This window comes from Rana temporaria, assembly GCF_905171775.1.
Source record: "Rana temporaria chromosome 4 unlocalized genomic scaffold, aRanTem1.1 chr4w, whole genome shotgun sequence".
In the NCBI taxonomy this organism is placed as follows: Eukaryota; Metazoa; Chordata; class Amphibia; order Anura; family Ranidae; genus Rana; species Rana temporaria.
In genome coordinates, this window is record NW_024404459.1 from 1,120,973 (window position 1) to 1,127,033 (window position 6,061).

The window sequence follows — 6,061 nt, forward strand, 5'->3', positions numbered from 1 at the left end:
TCTTCCTTGCGTCTGCTGTGCTGTACTCACTGTTTGGAGGATGTGCGGCTGCTTGTTGGACTGCTGCCAGTTTTAACTGTAGCTCTGCGTCTCTTATTTGTTTATCCTTCTGTAGCTCTGCGTCTCTTTTGTTTATCCTTCTGTAGTTCTGCGTCTCTTATTTGTTTATCCTTCTGTAGCTCTGCGTTTACTAACAGGTCCATCACTTTCAGCACCGCATCCGCCGTTGGGTTCGGACCGAACCATGCTAGCTTCTCTCTCATTAGCTTGTTGGCTGGCGATTCCTCCTCCTGAATCACTGGTGTCTCCATCTCTTGTACTGCTGGCGTTGCTGCAACCAAGTTCTCCTGGTCTAGCTCCATTAATTCTGCTATGATGACCCGCTTGGTTTTGTTGCTAGCAATCCTTCCACGAACTTCCAGTAGTTCTTCCAGTGTCTGCTTGGAATCCGGGTATAAAGGAGAGTAGAAGGGAAAATCCCGCTGCTGTCAACCAATTGTGACGGTATTGGTATGATATCCCCGTCAAACAGTCCCTTCTTCCCATAACGAAAATCACCCAATACTCCACAAGTAGGAGTCCATGGAATCGCCCCAAATAGCCACACATGAGTCCAGGCTTACTGCTAGAACAAGACAGCTTTTAATGGGTATAACACAGAGCTTATATGTGGTTACAACTGTTACAATGACAATCTCCGCCCCCCTCACACAGTGGGGGATCTTCAATACAGATCCTTTGAAATAAGGGTATCTCTTTGAACTAATCAGTATCTAGCCGGTTCGGCTCCGCTATGTTTAACCTGATCAGACACATTCCTTTAATAACTAACATTTAGAACAATACACACAAGAGAGTCAATTAACTCTTTGAAATAGGGAGCTGGCTGAGGAAGGGTCATTAACATATCAATAGTTTTAAACAAGCAGGGAGAATTACACTGAAGCATCCTTCACACTGTACATTACATACTCCTGACCCCTGCACTATATACTCTATGCTGTACATTACATACTCCTGACCCTCATCACTGTCACTCCTATAAAAGACAGTTCTCGTTGTTTCCTCACTCTCTGACTAAGGTCCATGAATAAAGAAATGATCTGGTAGGAGATCAGAGGACCCATTTACTAGTTACCTTGAGGGGGGAATTGTAAGATCCTCAGAGACAAAGCTGCCTGATGTGGGCGGAGTCCTGGTTTAGGGGAACCAATCAGCTCATGTCCAGTAATAATCTTTGTATTTCTATTTTAGTAGATGGACGGGAGATGAGGAAAACCTCAGAGGATTGTCTCACTTTGTCTCCAGACTGTAAAGTAGAAGATGAGTACATCACACAGTATAGTCCAGGAGAAAACCTGACTACCTCAAATGTCCATCCGGCACCACACAGTGTAGATGGACCATCGTATTCCTTTTATCCTGAGGAACCTCAGACTGTGCGGGACGGTGCCGGACCATCGTATTCCTCTTATCCTGAGGAACCTCAAACTGTGCGGGACGCTGCCGGACCATCGTATTCCTCTTATCCTGAGGAACCTCAGACTGTGCGGGACGGTGCCGGACCATCGTATTCCTCTTATCCTGAGGAACCTCAGACTGTGTGGGATGGTGCTGTCTTTCCAACACATAAGAGGTTTCCATGTCCTGAGTGCGGGAAATGTTTTTCAATTAAGTCCAAGCTTTTCAGACATCAGAGATCACACACGGGGGAGAAGCCTTTTTCCTGTCCTGAGTGCGGGAAATGTTTTTTACGGAATTCTTATCTTTCCACGCATCAGAGATTACACACGGGGGAAAAGCCGTATTCATGTTCTGAGTGTGGGAAATGTTTTTTACAGAAATCCAATCTTTCCACACATAAGAGATCTCACACGGGGGAAAAGCCGTATTCCTGTGCTGAGTGCGGGAAATGTTTTTCACAGAAGTCCGATCTTACCAAACATCAGAGATCTCACACGGGGGAGAAGCCTTTTTCCTGTTCTGAGTGTGGGAAATGTTTTTCAGAGAAGTCCAGTCTTTCCATACATCTGAGATTATACACGGGTGGAGAAGCCTTTTTCCTGTTCTGTGTGCGGGAAATGTTTTTCAGAGAAGTCCAAGCTTTCCACACATCAGAGATCTCACACGGGGGAGAAGCCTTTTTCCTGTCCTGAGTGCGGGAAATGTTTTTCACAGAAGGCCAGTCTTTCCACACATCAGAGATCACACACGGGGGAGAAGCCTTTTTCCTGTTCTGAGTGCGGGAAATGTTTTTCAGATAAGTCCTATCTTTCCAAACATCAGAGAGCACACACGGGGGAGAAGCCTTTTTCCTGTTCTGAATGCGGGAAATGTTTTTTAGATAAGTCCAGTCTTTCCAAACATCAGAGATCTCACACGGGGGAGAAGCCTTTTTCCTGTTCTGAGTGCGGGAAATGTTTTTCAGATCAGTCCTATCTTTCCAAACATCAGAGAGCACACACGGGGGAGAAGCCTTTTTCCTGTTCTGAGTGCGGGAAATGTTTTTCACAGAAGGCCAATCTTTCCACACATCAGAGATCTCACACGGGGGCAGTGGCGGCCCGTCCATAGGGGACGCCCGGGGCGCCACCCCCCCTCCTGTAGGCAAAAAAAATATGTCCTTTAAGAAAGTTAACTTAGGCGCCGGACACCAGTGCCCTAAGAAACGCCACGTCAATGCAATCACGAGATTGCAGACATGGCGCTTCATTTGCGGGCTTTTTACCCGCCTTGCAAAGCGCCGATGAGCTTCCTGTGCGTCCCTGGATCCACTATGGGCGCTGGGAGCATTGCTATAGCTGTTACTTGCGGGTTTCATCTTACAGACGAAAAGCGGAAGTGACATCACGTCGGCAGCTTCGTTCTTTGCACGACCCGAGCGGAGCTGCAAAGAAGGTAAGAGAAGAGCTGGCCACCACCATGCCTCGTGTACTATGCACTAGGCAGATATCTGGATCCAAATCATCCGAGAACACTGTGTGGAGCTGAGTGAGAAAATCCCCAGCTACTGTATAACACCAGAACCAAGATCTTTCTGCCGGGTTCCCGGGGAAAACAGTTTGCAGTGCACTGAGGTGCTGTGTTATGAGAAGAGAATAGAGATGGATGACCAAGGGCTGCCCGAGGTGTAAGACCACCAAATACAGCAACCCCTCCCTGAAACTGATGGTGGATGTGTGCGGACATACTTCTGTAAGTGCAGACAGGATACTTTTACTGAGAGCACTGTCCATCCATGCTGTGCTGTGTATACAGGGGCCCCTGACATCCATGCTGTGCTGTGTTATCCGGGGGGTCCCAGACATCATGCTGTGTTGTGTGCACAGGGGCCCCTGACATCCATGCTGTGTACACAGGGGCCCCTGACATCTGTGCTGTGTGCACAGGGTCCCTGACATCCATGATGTGCTGTGTGCACAGGGGTCCCTGACATCCATGCTGTGCTGTGTACACAGGGGCCCCTGACATCCATTCTGCACTGTGTACACGGGGGGCCTTGGCATTTAAAAAAAAATGTGTTAAAGGTGAACTTATTCTTTTCTCACTTACTGCAAATCGCTGTAGCTATACGTCATTATTTTGACGCTAAATACCATTGTTATGGTAGCAGCTAGCTTTTTTCGTTTTGTTTGCGCCCCCCAAAAATTTTGAGCACCAGCCGCCACTGCACGGGGGAGAAGCCATATTCCTGTCCTGAGTGTGGGAAATGTTCCTCACTGAAGTCCTGTCTTCCTGTACATCAGGAATCCCACACAACCCTTGAGGTGTATTAGTGAGTGCGGGAAATGTCTTGTATATGAATGTTGCTGGACATGTGGGGAAGAAGCACACCCTGATATACACCTCAGATATACTCCATGGCTGATCTTCATCATGTAAGAAACACTTCATAAGGAGATCAGAGATCACCAAAGACATGGATGAAGTGTTGTACCGTGTTGGCCATTGATAGCAGGAGAAAAATAAAAATGGAGTCATTCCCTCTCATTGGCTGAGTACATTTTGTGGTGGAAGATTTCACAGACATTTAGGGATCTATTATAAAACAAATTGTAGAATGAATGTGACATGCGTTCCTCCAATCATGACAAATATTGGATCATCGGCTCCATCTAGTGGCAAAAATCTGCCCCTGTGGTATTAATACCGACCATTGACGTAAAACAGAAAATACCACATTTGGCCATTAGATGGCGCTAAGTACCATATAAATTATCTCCATCTAGTGGCCAAATGTAATTATTTCCAGTGTAAATGAATGGAAACCATTCGACCAGCACAGCAGATATCCTAATAACATTCATCCTTCCCCCATTCACACAGAAGGAATGTACATGGACTTTCCCCGGGGGAATTGCTATGCACATATTTTATGAATAGACCCCTAAATGTCAGGAGACGTTTATATAAAGATGGGAAGTATGGAGCAGATAAAAGAATAGACCTCCTAGCAATGTTATTACCAGGCTGCAGCTAGGGGGAGCTCTAATGTGTGAGCACAGCAGAGTGATCCCATCTAGCTCACATTAACCCTTTCACTGTCAGATGTTTTTTGCATTATTTTGGGCCTGAAGATTAGATAAAACCCCCAAACATATATTATCTGATAGCAGAGGCCCTGGAGAATAAAATGGTGGTGATTGTTAAGGTGTTCCTCGTACACAAATTTCCCCTTAATATCCGGGTTTATTTCCTCCTTTTCCCCCATTTTCTATGGTGTGATCTTTTCTACAATACTTTGTTATAATAATGTAACACGTTGTGTATTGTATTGTACGACTCCGCCTCCACATTCCAGACAAGTCATTTTCCTGACCAATCGCATTTCTACCTTTTTACTATTTCATGATTCTATGACTGTAATCTGTTTAAAAGTAAAAATTATAATAAAAAAATGTTTTGAAGAGAAAAAAAAGTTGTGTGTGTCGGTGGAATGAGAAGAATTGCTGGTGGTGTTGTCACCTGTCACAGCCGTCACACCTGGTTTTCCGGCCAATGCACCAGATAAATGTTGCAGCAAAACGGCTCTTTGAGTTCTGGGAAACCAGGAATGGACTCCGGACACGGACTCCAGGAAAACAAACCTTTTATTTCACCAGGGAAATGATCCAGCACCGACTTCCTGGTTCTGTGATTCCGACATAACACGTTCTTGCAATCGGTCTATAATCTCTCGGTCAAATGTTCTCTTTGGCCCATAGCAGGGCCAATCTTTTTCACACAATACATCTAATCTTTTAGGACTGAGTTTCAGTTTGCAACCTTTGCAGAAACCCTTCCTAAAATTACCAGTCAAGCACTGTAAGGGGACAAAACTAATGACTGGTTTCCACCCATTATGTAGCCGACAGACACTAAGACAGACACAGAGGGTTGGGTAAGGTTTTGAGAATCCGGTGAGGGGTCTGAATTCTCGACACAAATAGGGTTACTAGACAACACTTTCCCCTATCAGTGACTGACGCGGTCTCCCGGCTGAGAAATTCGCTTACACGGGGGTCCACACTCACTTTGTTGATGAGCAAGTTCTCATACAGACACAGGGCTAGATTCAGCATTGAATTACGCCGGCGTATCTATAGATACGCCGCGTAAATTCAAAGCTGCGCCGGCGTATCTTCTTTCTGTATTCAGAAAGCAAGATACGCCGGAATTAGGCTAAGATCCGACTGGCGTAAGTCTCTTACACCGTTGTATCTTAGGGTGCATACTTACGCTGGCCGCTAGGTGGTGCTTCCATCGTTTTCGGCGTAGATTATGCAAATGACCTAGATACGCCAATTCACAAATGTACGTGCGCCCCAGCGGAATTTTTTTACGTCATTTGCGTAAGGCTTTCCCGGCGTAACGTTGCTCCTGCTTCTATGAGGCGCACGCAATGTTAAGTATGGACGTCGTTCCCGCATCGAATTTTGAATAATTTACATAGTTTGCGTAAGTCGTTCGCGAATAGGGCTGGACGTAATTTACGTTCACGTCGAAACCAATGACGTCCTTGCGGCGTACTTTGGAGCAATGCACACTGGGAAATTCCACGGACGGCGCATGCGCCGTTCGG